This window comes from Sphaeramia orbicularis, chromosome 5 (genome assembly GCF_902148855.1).
Source record: "Sphaeramia orbicularis chromosome 5, fSphaOr1.1, whole genome shotgun sequence".
Taxonomy (NCBI): domain Eukaryota; kingdom Metazoa; phylum Chordata; class Actinopteri; order Kurtiformes; family Apogonidae; genus Sphaeramia; species Sphaeramia orbicularis.
Window position 1 is genome coordinate 6,215,130 of NC_043961.1, and position 26,527 is coordinate 6,241,656.

Genomic DNA, 26,527 nt, shown 5'->3' on the forward strand with positions numbered 1-26,527 from the left:
GGTTCTGGGGTCTGGTTCTGGGGGTTTGGTTCTGGTTGTGGCAGTGCGTGGCTCAGCTGGAGCCGGAACAGGCAAAGTTGAAACAGTCTGAGATGTTTGTGTTGGAGCCCCCTGTGTATGATGTTTTTTTTTTTGTTTTGTTTTTTTTTCACATGGATCTAGTTTAATGAAAAAGAAAAAAAAAATCATGACGTACATTCTTTTATAGATCAGAACAGAATTAAAAATAAATAAATAAAAATACATAAAATAATTCATAACACAAATAAAGTTAGAGGCTAGGGCTTTTTTTAATTTTTTTTATTTTATTTTTAAATTTTTCAATCACATTAAAAAGTTCCTTATTCATTTATTTATTTATTTGATATGAAGTTTAACGTACAAAACAATCATGGCGTACGTTCTTTTATAGATCAGAACAGGAAAAAAACCAAAACTAAACTTAAAAAAAATTACATAAAATAATTCATAACACAAATAAAGTTAGAGGCAAGGGCTTTTTTTTTTTTTTAATTTTTCAATCATATTAAAAAGTTCCTTATTTATTTATTTATTATCAAGTTTAATGTACAAAATAATCATGGTGTACATTCTTTTACAGATTAGAATAGCAAGGGCATAGAAGAGATTAAAAAAAATAATAAATAAAAAAAAAAAAATCATAACACAAAGTTTAACAGAGGCTGGGGCGTTTTTTTTTTTTTTTTTTTTTTTTTTTTTTTTTTAATTTTCAATCATATTCAAAAGTTCCCCTCTGTATGATCTTTTTTTTCCCATTTATTTTTATTATGATTTTATATATATACATATATATATATATATATATATATATATATATATATATATATATATATATATATATATCAAGCTAAATGTACAAAACAATCATGGCGTACATACTTGTACAGATCAGGACAGGAAGGGCATGGAAGAGATTAAAAAAAAAAAAAATCATAACAGATAAAGTTAAACAGAGGCTAGCGCTTTTTTTTTTTTCTATCGTATTTAAAGTTCCCCTCTCTATCATCTGTGTCATCCTCGTCAGGTGGAACTGAATGTCCACTTCAGTGCCACTTTGTCATGGATCAGGCTTTTAATTCCTCGTGTAATTTACGATGCCACGGATTATTGTAGCTACACACTCACACACACTCACGCACACAAACACGCACTACGCACGGTTCACTATTGCGTAATCTGGATCCCGTTATGCGCTCCCGTTGTGCGCGCATATTCCGTGGCGTGTGTGTGTGAGACCACCCTGCTCTGTGGGTGTGACTGTTTTCACAGATAACACCAGAGGAAATCGCTGTGGCGTTGTCACGAAAACAAGTTTACGCACCTTTTTTTCCTCCGCTTTGCTTCCACTCATCAGTCTGTGATTTGATGACGATGGAGAAATACTGTCAGTGTTTATGCGTAAAAGAAAGGCTGCACATGTTTGGGTTTTATTATTGTTTTTTTTATTTGCCCGTCAGAGTGGAGGGGTTTTAGTGTGACGCGACGCAGCTGATTTGGAGAGCTGCCCTGTGCCACTACGACATGATACGGAACATGTTCCATGGCTGCTGCCAAAACATTTCCATGTTGAATGAATAAATGTTGGAGGAAGTGGAGCCTGAACTGACAGCTCTGTGGAAGCACTGCAACTGCAACCACTGCTCTGGATTCCACTGGGATTTAAAGCAGCTGGAGACACTTTGGCAACACTTATCACCTGGTTTATACACAAGAGGATAAGGGCACTGGGGGAAAAAAAAACAAAAAGAAAGGTTAAAAAAAAATAATAAAAAATAAATAAATAAATAAATAAATATTTTTTTTAGTTTAATGTCAGAATTCTGACTTTGTTCTTTGAATTCTTGTTTTTCCTTTGGAATTCTGACTTTACATTTAGAATTCGGTCTTTTTTTTTTTTCTCAGACTTCTAACTTTAAATTCCAAATTCTGACTTTCAACTCAGAAGTCTGACTTTAAACTCAGAATTCTGTCTTATTTTTCTCAGAATTCTAACTTTAAATTAAAAATTCTGACTTTAAACTCAGAATTCTGACTTTTTTTTCTTTAGAATTCTGACTTTAAACTTAGAATTCTGTCTTTTTTTCCCCTCAGAATTCTAACTTTAAATTCCAAATTCTGACTTTAAACTCAGAATTCTGGCTTTTTTTCCTTAGAATTCTGACTTTAAACTCAGAATTCTGGCTTTTTTCCTTAGAATTCTGACTTTAAACTCAGAATTCAGATTTTTTTTTCAGAATTCAGTCACAGTTTACTGCTTTGAATACACAGACATGATTGGCTGAGTGGTATCACATGGGATGGCTCTGAATACATGTCATTGGTCCGTGCGTTTCCTCATCTACTCTACTGTAAGCTGCACTGGTTAAAATAGAAGCACTCCACCACCGGCTGTAGGTCCAGGTCCGTATGGGACCAGGTCCATGGTCTGCCTGTTAGTAACCGATGGAGTTTCTTTTGTCAACCTTTCGTATCGGCGGTGGTTGGAACGGGCCAGGGTGTAAAAACTGCGTCGGACCAGTACCAATGTGGAGCCCTGATGATGTCACATGTCAGCTGTTTAATGTTGAATAACAGAATTCACCTTGAATTCTTTAAACAGATCTGGGTGTCTGTCTCCAAGGTGCTTTGCTAGGTTTGTGGTACCCCCCCCCCCCCAGTTCGTTTTAATTCCACAGTGCCAGCGTTTACACAGAGGCTTATGCGTGTCCATACCACGTCGTGGTCGTCTACCTGAAATACTTCCACAAATGACTTTTGGTCCTTTTTAGTCCATTAGATGAGGCAGATTATTAGCTGTATCTGTGTCCATTGATTTGATTGATTTGATTGTTTATTCTGAGCATTCATGGAATACATGCAAATTCAAAATTAAAAAAAAAAAAAATAAAATTAAAAAATCCTTCATTTATACTCGAAAAGGAGTGGGAAGAAGAAAAATTAATTTAATCCCACCCCCATTCTCATCTTCAAGTAACTTAACATAATAACTTATAAATACTCACTCCTGTCCTTTAACTTTGAGTCAGAATAATGAACAAAATAGAGCAAAATAGACCCATACCAAATTAGAATAAACTCATTTGACAGTATTTACATTGCATAACCAAAATGTGTGTTAAAAAAAAAGAAAAGAAACAAAGTACATTCCTGGTGGTGTTACCACAGGTAACAGTTAATTGTCAACTTACATGAGAATAATTACATACCAACAATGATAAAAACAAAAAACTACAATACCACAAGTGGTAAAGAACAGCAATAATTACATACCAACAATGGTAAGAAAAAAACCCAAAAAACTACAATAGCACTAATGGTAAAGGGCAGCATATACCAGCGATGGTAAGAACAATAGCAGATGGTAATGGACAACACAGACCAACTAGATGAGGAACAACAAGGACACATTAACATTTAAGACAGAGTATTGATGGAACATGAGTTTTAAGACCCTCCATCTTTATACTGGGACCAGACCATATGTTTGTATAGCAGTTTGAATCGGTAGATATTTTGGCATTGTTTGTGTTAGATGTCCAGACTGTTCCAAAGTTTCACACCACGTACAGAAGTATGTGTTGTGAGTTCCTGTACCTGTCCTGGCCACATCAAGTCTGGAAGAGCAGTAGTCTACTGATGGTACTGATTCTTACGCAGGCATCAGTTTTTCTGTTTATTAAAAAAAATGAGTATCAACGATTCTTTTTTCATCATAGTATCGAATGGTATCGTGAGTATCGGTTCTCATGACACCCCTAGTATCGGTGCATCCCTAATGAAAATCTCCCTAGGTGTCAGTGCATTAGATGTGAAAACGTGTGTAAATGGTCTTCTATAGACTCTAAATAAAGACACTGTGTTAAATGTGTCAATCCTAGTGGTTTTTCTAATCCACACATGTGGGTTTTTCATCAATCTCAGTCTCATTCCAGGTTGGGTGTAGAACCCATAGTGTCCATTTGTGTTACATGCAAAACCTGAACATTTAAATGCATATAAGTCATGAGTGATTTTGCAACAGCGGCCATTTTTGTGAAACCCTCTGCCTTGCATAATTAGTTAAATTCCCAAAATGTACCTGTGAGAGAATAAAGAGATATTCAAAAAAATAGTAGCGTGTAATTTTCGTGTCCTTTTGATTGTGTTACATGCAGATTTTTGTATTAAATATAATGTAAAATAATATAAAAATGTGTTTTATCTGAAAAATAGTCTCTCTTTTATCTCAGTAAATATTTATTTTTAAAACAGACCCAAAGTGCTTCCAAACTTGCTTCATAACATTCGTCTATATCTGGTTTGCATTTTTAGCCCCTCTGTCCTGTTTTTAGGACCAGTTTCAGAGAAGTATCCATACAGAGAGAGAATGTGTATGTGAGAGATGGATTTGATATGGTTCAGCTCCTTCAGCAGTTGAAAACAAAGTTATTAGAGTTTAATTAGTTCTGCAATAGTCAAATGATGTATCCCAGAGTTCCGCTGCAGCTCAACTGCAAGAGAGAAAACAAATCATGCATTCGAAATCAGTAACGACTTTGATCAGATTTGTTGGCAAATGCTGTAACGAGTCCAAATATGTCAAATCCAGACCTTCTTAAGACCCTGTAGACAATTATTTTTGCAGTAAAACACCCAGAGAGAGCGATTAATAATGAATGAGGCACAAACCTGGTGGTCTGATGTGTATCCAGGTCATCTGCAGGTCGATCTAAACTGTCATAGAATAAACAACACAACAGGATGTGAATGAAATCATACAAAAAGTTAATGTTTTGATGCAACCAGAGCAGTGAGACCTGCTTTTGTGTTCCTCAAGTACGTCCTTCTTGTCTTATAGCCTCATACTTAACCATAAGATGAGATGAAAAAGATAAAAATCAACATGTTTTATATGAGGCTTTTATTATTGTTATACGAAATACTGTTTTCTGGGTTTATTTCGTTGGCATTTTCAGCTAAAATGTTTCCAAAATTGCTCAACCAGAGCAGTGAGACCTGCTGTTGTGTCCATAAAGTGCATCATTATTGTCTTAAACCCTAATATTAAACCAAAGAACATCATCATTTTGATATAATGCTGCGTTCCAGGCAAGTTTTTGAGCCCGTAAATCATTTTGGGAATTGTGGGAGTTAGATGTAAACAAACCAGCATGGCGGACCGTACGTTATGCTCATTTACAGTCATTTCTATTGCCAGAGGTGTGTGTTCTTTGCTTATTTGAGGGAAACAGAGGAGTAAAAACAGCACAAGAGAAGCTGTTATTCCTTTTATGTTACGTTATTTGTATATTTGGATACGAATTTGATATTAATTTATTCTTGTACTCAATGGACTGAAAACTAGCTAACACTAGACTAGCTGCTGATTATGTAGAACATTTGCAGATAAATAATGTCAGAGCAACACCTTGTTTTATTGAACAATTTGCATAAACACCGCATCCATGGGGGCCGCCATTGTTGTTTCACAGGCTATGTGACGTCAGAGCAGTGGTGTAGTCCAGGGTATACAGCGGTATACGGAATATACCTACTGATTTTTCAGTCATTACATATATTCACTTCTAAATCCCCCTGATGTGCACCATTCAGTAGTATTTGCAGGCAAATTGCCCATTTTTTCCCCTCGGATGGTGAAACCATGACCCGCCCTACTCTTCCTCTAAGTGGCTAGTACTCGCTGCCTTCTCTGATTAGATTGGTTAACTTTAGGCGTGAGGACTGATGAGCCAATCAGAGGAAGAGTAGGGCGGGTCATGCTGAGGAAAATATTGCTAACTCACGCTGGCTGAGAGAACCTACTTTGATGGAATATATAATTCTGTTGTAAGTTTAATGAGTCTATATAATATATGGGTTTCGCTTTCTGAAATGAGAAACCAAAAATATTGTACTTTTTCACAATATTCTAATTTTTCAAGATGTACCCTGCTATAGATGAATGATATATACAACAAAAAAAAGGGATACGTACAGGTAATATAGGATATATGCAAGGTAGATAAATAAATGAATAAATAGATAAATAAAAAATAAACACAAGCAAACAAGCAACCTCCATAATACCTTAGACATAAATACATATAATTAGGGGTGTTAGAAAATATCGATTCTGCAATATATTATATATATTTCATTTCACAATACTGTATCGATATTAAAAAAAGTACTGACTCGATATTTTTAGGTATTTATTCAAATGCAGATATGGCTGAGGCTCATTTTTGGTTTTCTTTACTGTTTCTATCTTATTTATTATTATTTAACACTGTTTTATTAATAATGGTTATTTGAAGCATCCTGGCAGTATTTTTTTACTGTCTGACAGTGGCAGATGTTAGTTCCTTCGGAAAACAGGAGAATTAGAAAAATTCCCTCTATAGAGGGAATGCACATATGTCACTTCCCCCCTGGGCCACGCCCCTCTAAGTCAGACTGAGTGGCAAAAACAAACCAGCTCAACATGGCGGAGCATAGCAGTAACTACAGCGAGACCAGGAAAAATGTGGAATATAACATGAAATTAAAGACAACTGGACTGGACATGGATCCATACAAGCTACCAAACAACAAGTGGTCTATGAACATTGATATGTGGACAGAAATCACGTATCCTGACATTTATATGAACCTGATTTCAACGCTGGGAAAATCCACAATGCAAAGGCTGAAAGCATCCAAAAGACAAAGAGTTGTTGACATCCTCGTCATCGTTACTTAGAGGATTCCAGCTGGTGAGTGCTTTAATTCAACATACTATTGTTTTGAAGGTTTTGTGTCAGTGCAGATGTATTTTCTTGGTGGTGATTTCCATGGTAAAGGCCCAGCAGTAGTGCTCACGGTTCACTACTGATTTACTGGAGTTGAACCCTTAGTATTGACTCAAGTGAGTGGATGATCTACTGGTACTGTGGAGACTGTGTTTACTGCTATACTCCGTCATGTTGAGCAGGTTGGTTTAAGACACTCAGTCTGACTTAGAAGGGTGTGGTCTGGCCAGGCCACACCCCTCTAAGTCAGACTGGGGCGGCCATGGCTCAGATGGTAGAGTGGGTCGTCCAATAACCGAAGGGTTGGCGGTTCGAATCCTGCTCTGTCCATGTGCTGTTGTGTCCCTGGGCAAGACACTTCACCCTCCTTGCCTCCAGTGCTGCTACTCACACTGGTGTATGAATGTGTGTGAATGTTCGGTGGTGGTCGGTAGGCGCAAATTGGCAGCCACACTTCCGTCAGTCTGCCCCAGGACAGCAGTGGATACAGATGTAGTTTACCACCACCAGAGGGAGGATGTGAGAGCGAATGAAAAATGGATCCTCTGTGTGCGCTTTGAGTATGCGTTCATAGAAAAGCGCTATATAAATCTAATCCATTATTATTATTATATTTAAGTAGAGTTAACATCAAATACTTGATCCAACACAGTTACAACAGCTTTGTGCTAGAGTACCCCCTTATTTGGAAAACTAGGTTAGCCTCAGTTTAAGCTAGTTTACAAATCATGTAGAGCACAAGGTTCAGAATCACACAAATGAAGACAAAAACGTTTCAGTTATGAAACATAGAACTAAATGACAGATGCTAACATTAAGAGCTTTACTAAGAAGTAACGTTAGCCAAAACGATATGTAATTTAAGGTATGATTTTACACAAGAATACAGCATAAATGAATGTTACCTGACACGAATCCAGGTTTCGTTGCCTGGATTCCAGTGATTTCTACGAATTGCAGCGATCCATCTGCTTCTTCTGTCTTCGGCTTTAGGTCACCGCTAAAACGATAGCTCCCAGTGCTTTTCAGATCTATTTGTGCAATCAATGGCACAACAGCTCTTCCCCATTTTTTAGATCATGCTAAAGTTTTCGCAGTATTCAAGCCTGAACCCACTTTGAAAACTTATGGAGGAAGATGGATGGTCAAGACAAGCCAAGACACATTTATTTATTTATTTATTTTTTATTTTTACCTTTATTTAAGCAGGAAAACCTCATTGAGATTAAGAATCTCTTTTTCAAGAGTGTCCTGGCCAAGACGGGCAGCAGTACATTAAATAGTTACAGACAGACTTCCATACATAAAACGAATACATAAAAAGCACATAGACAAGTCATAGATTTCGCAGTATTCAAGCCAAAGCTGCTACTCATCTCCCTCTTTCTGCCACTCAGTGGGCGTAACCGCGGTGTCTTCCGCTAGCGGTGACGTCACGTGCATACCCTCTATACTAGGGCTGAAAGATATACCGTTATCGTATCGATATTGAGATATGAACATTCAAGATATTAATATCGAAAAAGCAACAATATAAGCGATATAGATTTCCCCCGTGCTCACCCTGCATGTACAGGGTGGGGAAGCAAAATTTACAATGAACGTTTAGTTGTTTTTTCTCAGCAGGCACTACGTCAATTGTTTTGAAACCAAACATATATTGATGTCATAATCATACCTAACACTATTATCCATACCTTTTCAGAAACTTTTGCCCATATGAGTAATCAGGAAAGCAAACGTCAAAGAGTGTGTGATTTGCTGAATGCACTCGTCACACCAAAGGAGATTTCAAAAATAGTTGGAGTGTCCATAAAGACTGTTTATAATGGAAAGAAGAGAATGACTATGAGCAAAACTATTACCAGAAAGTCTGGAAGATACTATTAAAGAAGAATGGGAGAAGTTGTCACCCCAATATTTGAGGAACACTTGCGCAAGTTTCAGGAAGCGTGTGAAGGCAGTTATTGAGAAAGAAGGAGGACACATAGAATAAAAACATTTTCTATTATGTACATTTTCTTGTGGCAAATAAATTCTCATGACTTTCAATAAACTAATTGGTCATACACTGTCTTTCAATCCCTGCCTCAAAATATTGTAAATTTTGCTTCCCCACCCTGTACAGCTCTGGAAGTCACAACAAATTTAATTTATTTGTACTTTATGTTAATATTGATGACTGGCAGTGAGTTCTTATAAATAAAACTGCACTTTCCACATTCTTTTGTATTATGATGTTAGTATTTTTCTGAAAAATGCTTGGTTTTCACCGAACCCTTAGTCATATCGTATCGATATCGAGATATCTGGCATGAATATCGAGATATGAAATTTTGTCCATATCGTTCAGCCCTACTCTATACACACCCCTGCATATAATATGTGATTTTATCCAATAAAAGAAGATTTCAGCTCTGATTTCAGTGCAGATTCAGTCGATATGGCCCAGCCCTCCTCACGCTCATCCATATTCTAATAATTAAGATAAGGTGCTTCATCATATTGATATAGATCTGCTGTTGTCATATGCCAGTCCAGTTGGGTGGATTTCTACCCGCGCCTGCAGTGCTCTCATAAATCCGCAGATGTATGAACGGGCTGCTATAAACAGTGCAAATAGCAGTCATTTTCCAGCATGTATCATAATGCGAAGCCATGTACTGTCGCCGTGGTGATATATTTCCCTCTGTGTGTCATCCTCCTCTGTCGCCCTGTGTATGAAATTGCTGCATCTCTGTTGGTGAATGATTAGCTCTCCAGTCGAACAGATAGTCTGATGATCCCAGCACAAGTTTCCACTTTAAAAATACTGCCTCGACAAAGAAGTATGTTTTCGCGCCGTAGAGAGAGAGAGCCGCATCCACAGCAATAACCTGCTCCTGTTTATTTGTGCCGACGCGATACTGTGAGGCCTTTTTAACCTATGACATCATTATCATATTTGCTCACTCATCGTTTGTGCGAGGCTATAAATAGTTATCAGTGCAGAGCAGGGGATGGGAGTCGGAGTCGGAGGATATTCCATCGTGGCAAAGATTTGTGTTTGAGTTCTGCTGTCATCTTTGTGGCTTTAACCCTTTAATCCCTGAGCCCTGATTCCAGGTAAAGGTTCTGCTGTGAATCTGCGTCTGTTTCAGGTTCATTAAAGCTGCTCTGTTTCTTCAGTGGTTTTGTTTTATTGTGTGTTTTAGGGTCAAAAAAGGTGGAAGAACAGAAAAAGACAAAGAGAGGAGTTTGAAGTTTGACAGGTTTGGACTAAATAAGGCACTAGAATGGACAGCAATAAGAGATTTAGAATGATGAACATCAACTGTGAACTGGAACACACTGAACAACAACAAGGATTTGAATTTGGGCCCAGTAGTTTTTGTTTTGGGCTGTTTTTTTTTTTTTTGTTTTTTTTTTTTAATAAATCAGTCTAGATGCTTTTTGACACCTGGTGCAACTCCAAAAAACAGTTACATGGTCAAAGAAAATAACAAAATAAGCAACAAAATGAACAAAAATGGTCAAAGTGATCAATAAAATGAATAATAAACCAACATAATAAATCACAAACTGAACAAAATTGAAGAAACAATAATGCAATAGAAAACAAAATGTAGAAAAATAAACAGAAAGAAGCAACTAAGTGAACAAAAACAAATAAAAATATTTACAAAATAATAAGTTACATAAAAAAATGTGCATAAAATGAACTAAAATTAAGTAAAAAAAAAAAAAAAAAAAGAAAAAATAGAAGGAGCAACAGGTATTTGAATTTGGGCCCAGTAGTTTTGGTTTTGGGCTCTTTTTTCTAAATCAGCCCAGATGCTTTTTGACAACTGGTTAAACTCCATTATCACTTACGCGGTCCAAAAAAAAAAAAAGAAAATGAACAAAATAAGCAACAAAATGAACAAAAACAGCCAAAGTGATCAATAAAATGAACCAAAATGAATAATAAACCAACAAAATAAGCCACAAACTGAAGAAAATTGAAGAAAAAAATAATACAATAGAAAACAAAATGTAGAAAAAATAAACAGAAATAAGCAACTAAATGACCAAAAATGCATAAAATATTTACAAAAAAACAAGTTACATTAAAAAAAAAAAAAAATGCCTAAAATGGAAAAAAAAAGAATAAAATTTGGTCCCAGTAGTTTTTCTTTTGGGCTCTTTTTTTCCCTAAATCAGTCCAGCTGCTTTTTAACACCTGTTTAACTCCATAAAACAGTTCCACGGTCAAAACTCAGCAAAAACACAATAGAAAAAATAAAGGAAAATCACCACAACACTGGAAACAACTGTAAAAACAAAAAACACAAGGAAAACAGTGCTAAAAAAAAAGCCCAAACCGTGTATTTTTATAGTGAGTCAGTCTCACTCTCTGCTCTGTTTGACCCCCCATTTCCACAGGCAGTGGGGGGGTGAACTGAGCATGCTCAGAGGTCTATGGAAAGAACAAGGTCTATTCTATCAGCACAGGCTGAAATTATACATATTGAGCAAACGACTGAATTTATCTGAATATTTAACCCTTTCATGCATGAATTATGACAACCTTCGTCAAGATTTTTTTCTTGAGTGTTTTTATTCGTCTTTAGGCATGAAAAAAACAATGTGATCGAGTTGTTTTTTCTTTTCATGGAGTTACATAATGTCCATGTATTTAATTTTTGAAGGAAAGAAAGATATGTTTAAAACCCAATATCAGAAAGGGAGATGAAAACAATGAAATAAAAACATTTTAATGCTGCTAATCTGATGTTTTCTCACATTTAACCAGCTAAAATTTACTTAGGGGGTCAGATGAGTGGCCATTTTTGTCAAAAAAAAAAAAAGTTGTCATAAATGCATAGAACTGTGTTGAAATAATGCTAATCCATTTGTGCACAGACTACTGATATTATTTGACAGTGGAAGCTCTATTTTCAGAAATATTGGATTTGGAATAGCACGTGTATGTGAAAACTTTTGCTGGTGGACGAACGTGACATTACCCATGATGCTCTGGTCAGTACCAGTACTTTATTAGGAATGAACTTATAGACTTACTATTGCTAATTCTCCTCTTATTCATAAATGTTAGTATTGTGGAGCTAAAACAATACCAGTTGACACAAAAACACAGAATGCAGCAGTGGACGGATGTGACATGGTTGTTGTGGATCCCATCATACTGATGCTCTGCAGCCATGTCAGCGTTTACACTAATGATCCCTGTGCAAAAACTAGGAGCACTATTATTTATCGTATAGTTTATCATCATATTGAAGAGGAAATAACAATATAGAACTGTTATTTCTTCATAAAAATGCGTATTATTAGAAAACTGTTGATTTAAAAAGTGACGTGTGACATTCTTCATGTATGTATTGGTGGAACATAAGCAGGATGGATCAGCACCAAACTCCATATTGCAACCTGTAAAAATAAAACATGATATGAAGGATAGAATCTTGTAAGAAAAATTGGGGAATCTAAAAGAATAGAATATTTGTTTTTCAGGTAAATTCAGTTAAAATATAACTTGGCCATTTGTGACATGAAAATATAGCATTAATTGTGATGAAATTGGACATTTTTGAGCTGAAATCATATTTCATATGAGCATCAACATGTTGAACAGAACTGAAATCGTGTACATTTGCATAACTTGCATTTACCAACACAAAGTTCCTTTCGGGATTCACTTATATTGATTTCTTATGCACAAAGACACAAATAAGACCTCTAACATATTCTAATGCTAGTTATTACTCACTTCATGGAGATAATATGCGAGAAAAAACCCTTTTTGTCTAACAAATAACAATTGATTTACACTAAAACATGATACTGCAGATCAGGTTTATCAAGAACAACAAAGTTACAGTAATGGTCTGAACTGCAGTGTATGGGATGATGCGTAAGTGTCCACTGTGTCGGCTGATAAGGAACTAAAACAACAAAACCCATGAATATACAAGAGAACAGCTGTAGAATAACGGTCCACTGTAGTGACCACTGTGCATGAAAGGGTTAAAATAAAGCATACATTCAGAACGTGTCACCGCTGACACGTCAGAGGTTAAAGGGTTAAAATCAATCATATACAAATATTTTTAGTTTAAAGCACTTCCTCTACGCACACACACACACACACACACACAGAGGAGAGCGAGGCCCGTCCCTGGTGTTCTGTCAACAGTTGGTCCACGTCAGCTGTTCTTTTTGTGCTGACCGCAGTAAGCATACAGTCCTGGCCTTGACATGGAGGACCAATGGGGGAGCTGTGTTCTCTACAGGCCTACAAACACAACACACACACACACACACACACACACACACACACACACACACACACACACTGGTATTAGTCAGCCACCATGCAGAAGGGTCATAGAGTTACTCCAGGTGATCAGTGAAGTAACACTGAGACGTAAGTTGACTTCACAGTTTGTGTTTTGGTCGAAGCTGGAGCGTGTGTTTATGTTCTGATCCACTGTGGAGCGGCTGCTGTTCATTCACCCTTTACTCTGCGCTGTATTTGGCTGTTAAAGTTCACTGCTTACACACACACTCACTGCACTTATCAAGGTCAGACTCCATGTGTTTTGGATCATATACCAGAACTGGGGAGTGTGGTGCGTTCCTTTGCAGGTGTTTGCATCATCACTGTTCAGCCTGAAGGAGCTGCATCTATAGAACCACGACAGCTTACATGCTTTAGAGCAGCGGCGGTGTCAAACTCATTAAAGTTCAGGGGAATCTGTGTATCATTCGTTCTTTTCATATTCAACTGAGAATCCACAATCAGAAAACAAAAAAATGACCCATTATTTCATTATTCATGTACAAATCAAAAATCTGTTTTTTTTTTTTATTATTCTTTCAATTGTACACACAAATTAAACATAGGACCAATGGCCCTGTAGCTTACCGGCCAAATTAAAAGCTTTGGGAAATGTATCCAGATGCCATTTATTATCATCCAATTATGTGTATTTATTCTATTACAGAAATAGCCCATGTTTTGGTCATATTCCAATCAGATCTGTAAAAAATTCAAATTCCAACTTGATATCATTGATACTGATTTGTTGGATCAATCCACTTCCTATCTCTTATAACGAGAAAATTTTTCAAAGTCGCACCAAATCCAGAATCAGATCTGGATGGAAATAATTTCAATACCTTGTGCTGACATCATCATAAAGAAGCTGTATACCAAGTTTGAAGTCAATCAGAACTGTAGTTTTGGAGAAGAAGACTATTTAAATTTTTGTAACGGACAATGGATGACAGACGACAACAACAGACGACGATGACGACGACGACGACGGACGCCGCATGACAACAATAGCTTACGGCCTGTCAGCTGGTAAGCTAAAAATTGGAAATAAGCAAATGGACCAAATGTGGGGTTTCATGTTGACATTTTTGATATCTGATTTGGTCTGACCCTGAAGTTACTAATTTCTTGGTGTGTTGTTCTGGACAGTTGTGGGTTTGCTAGTTTTCTGTCTAATGCATTCTGTGATAATGGAGAATTTGGTGTTATTCAGAGGCAGCAAACATGTTACTGTGAAGGAGGATAACATGACAACTGAAAAAATGGTCAGGATCTTCCAGGTATTGTTGTTTTGTCTAATACAGTGTGTCCATGGTAGACAATCTCAGGAGAAGACACTTCAGTAACACACGAAGAATTCAGGAACTTCTGGGTCAGACCAAATCAGATATAAAAAATGTCAACATGAAACCCCACATTTGGTCCATTTGCTTTTTTCCAATTTTTATTTGTGCGTACCATCGAAAGAATGAAAAACAACCAGTTTTTTTTGTTTTTTTTTTTATTTTAATTTTAGATTTGTACATGAATAGCACTGGGTTACAAAAAAATGTTTTTTGCAAGTTGTCTAGGTTTTTTCAACTGAATTAGGACCATTTTGCACCGCGAAATCCAAAAATGACATCTGTTTTTCTCAATCAGGTCAGGTTTTTTTGCTAATTTGATTTTGAAAAATTTGATCTTCTCACAAAATTGATTACATTTTTGTGACTTTATTAGTTGATTTTTTTATATAGTTCTCACCCAAAATAGGTTTTAAGAGAAAAAAAATCATTTCATCATTCACCATTGAACACCATTGTACCTAACAGGTGTAATGGTGTATTCACCGCAGATGTAGCAGAATACATCAGGCTTATTTTTGCAAGATCTTCTAGTCGAAGCCATTTCATTCACCTGTAATATTAAAAAAAAACATTAATCATAAATTGGCAAAAGTAAAATCTTCAGAACTCATTTATTGTAAGAAATATGAAAGAATTTTGTATCATATGATGTGAAAATGCCCATAAATGTAAGCAAAAATATTAAAAAGCCAATATGTAGCATAGTTCAGAAAGTTGACCTGATTGAGCAAAATTAATGTGATTTTTGGATTCAGCACACCAAAATTATCCTAAATCAGCTCAAAAAACTTAAACAACTAGAAGCACTCGGAGAGCACAGACCTCCGCCAAGGCTGATCAGTGCCGCCCCCCCCCCCCCCCCCCCCCCCCACGCCAAGGAGGTTATGTTTTTGCCAGGGTTTGTTTGTTTGTTTGTCTGTCTGTTTGTCTGTCCGTTAGTGTGCAACATAACTCAAAAAGTTATGGACAGATTTGGATGAAATTTTCTGGTCTGCCCCCCCCCCAATCACCACCAAAATTTAATCATTTCTTCCTTATCCCATTTCCAACAAACCCTGAAAATTTCATCCAAATCTGTCCATAACTTTTTGTGTTATGTTGCACACTAACGGACAGACAAACAGACAGACAAACAAACAAACAAACAAACAAACCCTGGCAAAAACATAACCTCCTTGGCGGAGGTAATAAATTTGTTGTTGACCAGTGTAATGCCATAACGATGCAATCTTGCTTCAGACTTTTCAGGTTGTTCTTATTTGTTCATATTATTCACATTTTTTGTGAAAGAGAGTTTCTAAATGTGAACATTTTCATGTAATTTTACTTTTTTATACTAAAACAAAGAGAAAAATTTGGAGTTGTCATTATATGTTGTTATGATAGTATTTTACTGGTCTGATCCACTTTAGACCACATTGGTGTGTATGTGGAACCTGAACTAAAAGGATTTTGACATCCTTGGTTGTTAATATTCTCAGTGTAACTTTTTTCATGCATTTCACATATTCATCCAACGGGCCGGATTGGATCCTTTGGCGGGCCAGTTTTGGCCCACAGGCTGCACGTTTGACACCTGTGCTTTATAGATACTGAAATAAACGGCGCTGTGTTTTCTACTAAAGCAAAGGAACGTGTCATGAGTCCCAGTGTAAAATGACTCGTCAGCCTCCTATTGTTATAATATAATTGTTGCTGTTGTTCTTTAATTATTCCAGCCTTTGTTTTGCAGTAAATGAAATGATCAGAGCTGGCTGTTTGAGACTAAATGTGTTTACTTTAATGCTGTTGTAAACTCTGCTTGGTCATAAATGGGAAGTTGTGATGTTCAGTCAGTGAAATATCTTCCATCATATTATTATGTTTTTTATTTTGCACATTATATTTATTGACTTTAACTTTTTTAACATTATACAAACACATCAGACATACACACGTGTACACACATATGAGGTTCTGTCTTGGTTTTTCACGCAAAATGTCAAGAAAATATCTAGCAAAAAAAAACAAAAAAAAAAAAACAAGTAGTGGCACAGCATAGTTTTGTTTTTTTTTTTTTGCCAAAGGTTGTGAGGAAAAGAAACTGTCATGCAAGTTAAACTCAGCAGTAGGTTTTCTGTCTAACAAACGCTGTGGTTCATGTCTGTGAATATCACTAAAGCAAACATAAGTTGACTACATTAAGTTTGACGAAGCTCACAGAGGACCCACACTGCAGAGGATCATGTTAGCCAAAGAGGGGAGATAATGGATAATTTCACTTATGTGCAAATACTGCTCTCACATGCATGGAAGTGCAAATGTACATGTGGTCGACTCTGTGGACTCAAGACGTTTTTATTTAGGAAAGCTTTTGGTTGATTTTATTTACAGCACTTTGTGATTTTATCTGTGAAAAGCGATTTATAAATAAACTTTACTTTCTTACTAATCCATCTCACAGCTTGAAGGTTCTGGGTTCGATTCCCAGCTGGACCAGGGCCCTTCTGTGTTGAGTTAAACTGTTCTCTAGTCCCCCCCACACACACACACCACCACCACCACCATCATTAAAAACAGATATATGGGGTTAATTCTCCTGTTAGTGGCCTTTATTGTGGCACTGATGAAGATCTGCAGATGGTCCTTCAGCTGCAGCTCACTGCTCCTAATGTGCTAATGCTAATGTGCTAACAGATAGATAGATAGATAGATAGATAGATAGATAGATAGATAGATAGATAGATAGATAGATAGATAGATAGATAGATAGATAGATAGATAGATAGATTTACTTTTTTAATCCCCAAGGGGAAATTCAAAATACAAAATGTGGTCACTGCTCCACAAAAAGTCATACCACATCAACAATCAATCAATAAATAAATGCAAAGTATAAGTATCTAAGAATAAGTTACATTAACAAGAAAGTAGAATTTAAAGACAGAATGTGTTTTCTAGCTATCACATTAAAACATAAAAACTACCCCGAGGACAGAAGTGTTCCTGAGCCTCTACTTCCTATACATGCTAATGCTAATGTGCTAATGCTCCATACTGTGTATATTCTAGGGATGGGAAGATTATCGATATGCCAACAGACACGTGCACGATCTGTGTGCACCGATAGAGAAACTGCGAGTGAATGAAAAGTTCGGAATGATATTGCGATGCATCGGTTATTAAATGTGTGTACCGATAAAATTTGATTCATTCAACAGAATGTATATTTACTTTCATTTAGAAGTGTTACTATTTATTTGGGGAAAGTTTTTCTTTTTTGTGGAGTCACACTAAAATATGTGCAAATTCACCGACGTCTACACCGCACACAACAGTATGAGCTCCGTGGTTGGACTGTAGCATGTGCGCATCCCAGAATACCTTGCGCAGGTGTCTCTTAAAGTGACAGAACCTTTTTCTGCATTACCTACATTACAAATACATTACATTACAAACTGATTCAGCGAGGGAGCAAGAAGTTGAGTGTTAGAAACATGCAGAGAAATGACTTTGGAAACAAAGTCCGAGCTTTTTCACTGACTGTATGTGAGGCACGTGTTCTGAAATTGAACTAAAGCCATTTTGTGAAAAGTCATGGTCTTATTTGCAAAATAATCAGCTCATTGAATTGCATTGCATGTCTTTTTTACCAGAATGAATGTGTGGAATCAGAATGTGCTTAATCCCTCTGTATTGTGATTTGGGTGTGAATCGTATTGTATTGTATCGCAAGATGCCACACATGTATCTTTAATATATCGGATCAGAGATGCTGTATTGAGATGCGTATCGTATCGGCCTGACAACTAAGATTCCCAATCCTAGTATATTCATATGGTCAAAATGCAGACTGAATTTCCATACAGTGTTAATAAAGTAAATTAAGTTAACCTTTAATCTAACTTGAGTCGACATGACTTTTGGTCCAATTGACAATTTTTTTTTTGTTACATTTTTGGATAATTTCAATAGTTATAGTAATTTTTGTTTTGCATAGTACCACACTGTACCCATAGTTTACTCAAGTTTCCATTCAGTGCGGGCTGCGGTTGTTGCTTGCCTAAACCGTTTAATTGGACCGTTGTCTTTGTCTCAGTCTACATGCACAGGACTGTCATCGATTTATTATTGAATTGAAAAGGTGGTGATGTACGCTCTTTTAGCTTGTTAACTTACGGCATCACAGACCACAACTATAATCAATAGAGAGAGCTACCAAGTCAATAACCCAGAGGTACAGTGGCACAATGTACAGCGTTGCAGAACTGTACACATACTTTCTATCGACTCTACTTTTTACGCAGATGACATGCGTGATGTTGGACTTTCAGGTCAGGATTTGGTGCAGAGCTCTCGTCTGTTTACATGTAGGAGTAGATTGACTTTCAATCCCATCATCGAGGTGTGTTCTTCCAACTAGTAAACCTTTGATTTCAGTCGACCTAATGTGTTTACATGTACTTTTAAAGGGGTCATATTTTTGTTAAACCCATTTTTCTTAGTCTGTGGTTCATTTATTTTTGTATCTGGACCCTAATAGTTGATACAGTTTGAATTTGAACCCTCCAGCTGCTGCAAAACTATCTTTATATTCATTTGGGCAAAAATCGAGTGAATTTCTACAACCCATTTCAATTCCTGCTTAATTTATTATGTTTTATAACTAGTTCCGTCTCCACATTTGCACATATCGAGTCCAGACTTCAGACGAACATTTCTCCAGTTCGACATAATTGTTTGTCAGCAGCAGCGGTTGTAGTCCAGACTGAAAATATGTTCAAACTTCGAGTCAATTACCAAAAATGTTCAGGTGCTGGTTGTATTAACGAACACAAGTGGCTGAGAAAGCACGACCAACAACCTGGAGGGGGTGGGGTCTGAAGTGTCTCATGTGCATTTAAAGGGCCAGCGCTCCAAACCACCTTTCTGGTGTCATTACTCAGAAATAGGGTTGAAGATGGACCTGTGGAGTTGAGTGAATGAAGAATTCAGACCCAAGCAGAGCATTTACAGTTTATGGAGACCACAGGGAAATGTGGGAAAATGAAGAATTTCATTTAAAAAAGCAAAATATCACTCCTTTAAAGCCCAGTTTTAGTCAAACTAGTGCAATAATTCTTTTTTGTGTCATGTAAACCCACTGACTGTTGTACCTCATCAGATTTCACAGATCAGGTTTTCTTTAGATGGATTGAAGATGTTAAAGCTGCACTTGGTTGATTCATTGATTAGTATCTCTCTTTCTTTCCAGTAAGCTCTATCCTACCCTCGGGGCTTTGCTGCTCTACTGTACCATTTATAATTGTGACATTTTATGTAGCAACTCCACTGGAATGGATCGGCAAGCAAATGTGTTTCAAATGAGTGAACTTTTCTCTGTATATTCCCACCTTTGACCGATAGTGCAGTGTCCTGATCGTGATGACCTTTGGGAGGATGGAGCAGTGGCTTCTGGGACTGACTTAGGCTATGTTTATACGTAACCGGGTAGTTTTAAAAGGGAGATTTTCCCCTGGTATGTTTAAAAAAAAACAAAAAAAAAAAACGTGCAGACGGGATAATTTTTCAGAAAACTTTGTTTACATGGCCCCGTATATCTATACCTTCAAGAGTATGCCAGACCTGTAGATGGCAGTGTAGTGGGACAATCGTGTGCCATTAACCAATCAGAATCCTGAGGAAGACTGGAGTCGCAGTCGAAACTAACAAGCAGGTAACATCTAAAAACTATACCTTGTCTGAACAAAAGAACAAAGAAAAGTTTAATTACATCAATAGAAGACAAAATGAACATCATTAGCCACACAAAGATTCTGTTAAGCAGATGTTGTGGGCGCTAATTAGCTAAGATGCTAACATTCGCTAGCACCAAACTTCCTTATTTTCTCATTTAATCTTTGTAACTTCACTTATCAGCTCCGTTCTCGTCTTCTTAACTGGATCATCACATGTGAACTTGGTGGAGTATTTCCTTCATCCGTCCGAAAATCTCCATTTTTGCGTTTCCCTGTATTTACACGCAAACGCAAACATGGAGATCTGCCGAAATCTCCACCAAAGAACATTATATTATGATTGGCTGTTTTTGTTTAGTAAGTCCCTTGTTTTATGCAGTATGCCTATAGATTTGGACACTTTACTTTAAATATACTCAATACGGGGTTTCCAACACAGTTTACTATGTATGATGACACCTAAAAAGCTTCATAAACTTTTTCTATTTACTGTGCACGTGCCCGTCGTTGTCATGTAAACATTAGACACAAACACAGACAAAAATCTGCGTTTACAAACTCCCCGGCTACGTGTAAATGGCTCCTTAGTCGCTCTGTTAGTCTTTGTCCTTCAACTCGTCAACCTTTTCTTCTCTAAGGCTTTTCAGAAGAACAGCAGCCATTGTACCGCACTAAACCCACACTCAATGAGCTGAATATTGAGCTCACTCACATGAACAAATCCATATACATTCTTCATTTATGCCTCGGCATGTTCTCCCGAGAATGTTTATTTCAGACCAGGACTTCAGGCGGTATCAGTTCTCTGTGTTTACGTGCGAGTGTGTGGAGCGCTACAGGAAATAATAGCTCACTGGTCAGCGTCTCTGAATGCAGAGTGAATGAGAAGTGAACGCCGCTAGAGGACATATGAAAATTGGTTGGGAATATAACAAAGTTTTGACTTCATGCGTAAGCACATATGCCACTGTTGCTGTGGGCAAGCTGTGAAATATGTGCTGTTTGTGATGCATTTAGAGCCAAAGCAGAAATACATTTCACACTGAGAGCACTGTGGATGTTGAACCCTGAGGGCGGGGGGGCTCGACAGGCTTCCATTGGAATACAGAAGATGAGACGAATAAATACAATTTCAAAAAAGGAGCGTGTGTTTGAGTAGGTATCGTCCGTTGGTGTGGTTGGAGGTAGTGTTGCTTTTGAAAATTATGACAAAATATCTTCGTCAACGAACCTTTATTGCGTGACGAAAACGAGACGAGACGTAACAAAAATGGTGGTCATGTGACGATAACTATAATTAAATGTGTAACGCAGTATTGTTGACTAATAAAAACAAGACTAAATCTAGTTTACAAAACAAAAACTGGGATAAAATGTCTCTTCATTTTCATTAATGAGACTGGACGAATTGCAGTTATAATCTAGGGGCGTGCCAAAAAATTGATTCATATAAAAATCGCAATTCGGAATCGATTTAAAATGTTCCAAAATCGATTTAACAAAATAAAACAAATCTGCTGGCAATCTGCACGCCATTGGTGTTATTAGCGGTGAGCATGATTAGCGGTTAGAGTTAGCGGCTAGCGCGATTAGTGGTTAGAGTTAGGTTTAGGGTTAGCGATTAGCACGATTAGCGGCTAGTGCATCGACACGCTATCAAATGGCATTAAATAACGTGATGAAAATGCGTACGTGTAGCACGCCCAAATGCAATAAACTGGCGTCTCATACAACGCGATTTCATGAGCTCAGTCTGTCAGCTGCATCACCCAGAGTTTAAAGACATGGTGCCAAACTCCCTGCCAAGCATGGATGAATGTTTAAAACTTAACAAATGTGAAAAAGACATTTGAATGTCTGCATTTGTCATTCTTTTTTGCAAAGCAGACTGGAGTAGATCATTAGGGATCCTTTACACACCTATAGACTGAAGCAGAAATCAATATGAATCAAATTGTTTTGAATCAAAAATCGATTTTGAATCGAATCATAGCACCAAAAATAGGAATCAAATCGAATCATGAGATAGTAAAAGATTCCCACCCCTATAATAATCTTTAGTTGCATTATTGCAGGTGTGTCTGAAACTGTGAGGTCCACAGGTTACCAGACGTTTCGCACCCAGGCGGTTCTCCTCCTGTGGTTCGCACCTGAAGTCTGGATGGTCCTCCATCTGTCTCATGCTCCAAACGTCCAGGGTACAAAAAGACCTGCTCCCAGTCTGGGTCCACATGGGTCAGGCTGGATTCGGACGCAACTGTGTCATGGTTCGGGTTCAGACAGAAACATGCGGCCGAGCCTGGCTTTTTCCATACGGACATCATTTTTGCTTACATTTATGGGCATTTTCACATCATATGATACAAAATTCTTTCATATTTCTTGCAATAAACGAGTTCTGAAGATTTTACTTTTGCCAATTTATGATTAATGGTTTTTCTAATATTACAGGTGAATGAAATGGCTTCGACTAGAAGATCTTGCAAAAATAAGCCTGACGTATTCTTCTACATCTGTGGTGAATACACCATTGTACCTAACAGGAATCAAGTCACAAGTTTCATGAAGTGTGCTTACCAATCTTATTTTGGTATTAATTATATTTTGTAAGAAGATCAAATTTTTCAAAATCAAATGAGCAAAAAACCTGACCTGATTGAGAAAAACAGATGTCATTTTTGGATTTAGCGGTGCAAAATGGTCCTAATTCAGTTGAAAAAACCTAGACGACTTGCAAAAAACTTTTTTTTGTAACCCAGTGTAATCTTTCTGTTTACCATCTTTCTGTGTAAATATCTCATGTCACAACGTGGACACCTGCGGCTTATATTCTGGTGCGCCTTATAGCCCAGAAAGTATGGTATATGTGAACAAGCAAAACATACATAACTAGAAGCACTCGGAGAGCGCAGACCTCCATCAAGGCAGATCAGTCCCCCCCCCCCCCCCCCATCACCACCAAAATGTAATCATTTGTTTCTTGTGCCAGTATTAACATTTCCTGAAGATTCCATGAACATCCCTCCATCCTTTTTTGAGTTATCTTGCTAACAGACAAACAAACAGACAATCCCCAATGAAAACATAACCTTCGCCGTTACCCTTGACGGAGGTAAAAAAGAGAGTAAAATACAATCTTCATCGACTAAAACTAGACGAAAATAGTCATGTATTATTCTGACTAAAATACGACTAAAATGCTCAGAGTTTTAGCTGACTAAAACGTGACTAGACGAAAAAACTATGAACGTGACTAAAACTAATAAAGGCTGAAATGAGAGTTCGGCACAAAGACGAGACTAAAACTACAATTTAAAGAGGCAGACAAAAACAACACTAGTCGGAGGTACGGCGGATCTGCTTCTCCTTCCATTCCACTATGTAAACTGTACACCGTATGTTGTTTATGGGAACAATCTGGCGCTTTATCGGGCAGTTCGGTCGTCCATCGGGAGGCAGATGTTAATGAGAAATTGATGTATAATCTAAAGCGAGGAAATAAATTCAAATTAGTGGAAGACGAGCCGCTCAAACTGCACGGCTGCATGTGTCACCGTCCTCCTACTGTTCGGTGTGATACCGCTCTGGATCTGAATATCCCCCCCGGTGTGAGATCCTGATCCAAGATTGAAAACTTAATTAAACCCCAAATTAAAAGGAAGTATTTTTTTTCCCACTTATAATAACTTCATTGTGTGTTTACATGCACATCTGATATGATTTCCAATTAAAAACACATTTGATAACAATACAAACCCGGTTGTTTTGGTTTTCATGCCACGAGCGTCACAGATCCTCCACTGGTTACCGTTACGTTTTTGTGTTTAGGTCATGTGACTGAAAAATGATGAATCCTAGAGCTGCCTGAATGGCCATTTGAGGAGAACTTTAAAGATTATGTACCAGCCAGGGGTTGTACAAAATTCAGACAGGGTTTCTGTGGGTCATTAAAATACATTAAAAGTCATTAAGGGTCAAAACACAGTAATTTCTTGTCAGAGAGCGAAATTTAATTGATTGCTATTCCAACATTTATTTCAACATAAAATAGCTCCTTGTTTTGGATAATCCCTTATGGTCCAACTAAAGCAAAATGAATGTAAAAGTAAAAATGTGGGTCATTTAGCAACACTAATCTGTCACATTGTCTCTAAAATGTCCCATCAGAGAGATTTTGAATACCATGTTTTGACCCTAAAATAGATTTTTTGAAAATTAAGGCCTTAAATTGCATTCACTTTGATGTCAAGAGGCATTAAAAAATTAAATTCACTTAATGCAAAAAAAAAAAAAAAAATCTTCAGGATTTATTTTGATTATATAAACATTTAAGAATTTTGATCAGAAGTGTAGTGTGATGATTGACAGGTGGAATCCTTTAATTGTCTATTGTTCGTGGCTAATGCATGGAGTCACAACACTGGATGTTTGGAATGCAACATGCTGTGAGCGTGTTCATGCTGTGGTGAAAGAGTGGAGGGAATATTAGCAAATGTCGGAAAAATGGGAAAATACAAGTTTCAGCAGAAGTGATTGGAGGAGCTATTCAGAACCTGGTTAAAGCCTGTCGACAGTAAATGTATTTATAAAACTATATATGAAACTGTATCTGCAGGTGGACATGGGACATTAGTTTAACGTGGCATTAAAAAGGGCATTAAAAAGCATTAAAGTAGATTTGCTGTCACATTTTGCTGATCTGCCTTCTCTGCGCTCTTTGAGTGCTTTTCCAGTTATGTATATTTTGCTTGTTCGCATATATGTTAAATTTCATTGCATGGTCGGAATAAATCACTAAATCACTAAATTACTTTCATAAATGATTATTGCATTTACCAAAATATTGTTTCATTTGATATTAGCAACTTTTTCTCCTGGTATTTACTGTAAATTGTAGAGTGTTGTAGCTCCATGAACTAATGTTAGCATTAGTTTGGTGTTGGTCCATGGTCTGTCAGCTGGTCTGCACTGCAGCTGTAGTGAAGGATCAGAAGAATCAGTGAAAACGTACCGAACAGTGTCAAGTCCAATCCTGAGGCGGCAGAAAAAACTGTGTGTGTATATTGAAAAAGTAAATGATTTGTAAGAGAAATAGCATTGTGCATGAATTAAAGAAGGTTATTGAACTTTGGGGGTGTCAGGCTCATTGTAAAAATCCATTTTAATATTTAAACACGGTTTGGCTTTTCTGTGAAATCATAAATCTGTGGCCACTGGCTCTGTGCTGAGCTGTGCCTATTGATAATGTCGTGGCAGTGTGGGAGTGTGGGAGCACAACGCTACAAATTAGACATTTTTTTTCCTCAACTCTGGCCAAGAGATCATTGATCTGAGAGGCGAGAGGTTTAAAGGTACGTTGAGTTTTCAGCGTTTGTTTACACTGCTCACCATGTTCAGCCGGTGTTTCATTACTCAACCAATATGGTAACTTTGACGTCCAGACAGCCTTTTCAGTGTTCACATCCTGGGTTGTTTACATCGGCTCTCAGGCTTCTCCTCTTTTATTAACGTATTACAGTGTTTTATGGCACGTCGCCACCAAACGCTTTAATGGCCGTCTGCCGTCAGTAAATTAAATTACTAGAAACTACACAAACCACTTATGAAAACAGGCAGTAGCTTTACAGCGTGGGTCACAGATGTATTTTGTGATTACTGCTGCAAAAATGTAACACTTACCACACACAGATTACATATTGACACAGGTTATGCAGCTGTTAGCGTGAATGTAGATGGGATTGGAATGACAGTCAATCATGCACTCTACCTTTAAATATTTACAAAACCTTTTTTTTTTTTTTTTTTTGCATCCAGCCAACCAGTCATTTCACTTTTTTCCATTTGAGTTCAACCAAGAAAGTGTTTTGAATGTTGACTTCAGGGCGAGGACAAGGGCGTCACAGATGGACCGCCCACTACTGTTTGATTCATAACATTTGAACCAGACAAGTTTAAGACAAATATTACACATAATTGTTGAGGTCTAAATTTCATCTTAACCCTTAGGGGTCTGAGCCTATTTTGGCCATTTTTGAGTACTTTTGGTTTTGCCTTTATATACTATATAAAGACATGTTTGCCATACCCATGTGCTTTTCAGCACAACTTCATCTATCTCATCTGCCTATTATTTTTTCAATTTAACCTACTATATAAACATAAAAGGACAAAAAACTCACAAAAAATATAAAATCCATTTTGAAAAATGTATATAATTTATTGCATAAATAACACAAAGATGCTTAACAAACCTTTTCATGTCAAAGACTTTAAAAGTGGATATTGGATCCCATTGGCAGCTTTTTTTGTTTGAATTAAGCAAGAAAATTCTTCAATTAAGCAAAAAAAAAA

At 37.1% G+C, this 26,527-nt stretch overlaps 1 protein-coding gene across 5 annotated transcripts in view; it reads left to right on the plus strand.

The window, feature by feature from the left end:
- Positions 1-26,527, plus strand: part of iqsec1b (IQ motif and Sec7 domain ArfGEF 1b) — a 519,258-nt gene that overhangs the window by 631 nt on the left and 492,100 nt on the right. The gene's annotated exons all lie outside the window — the stretch shown is intronic.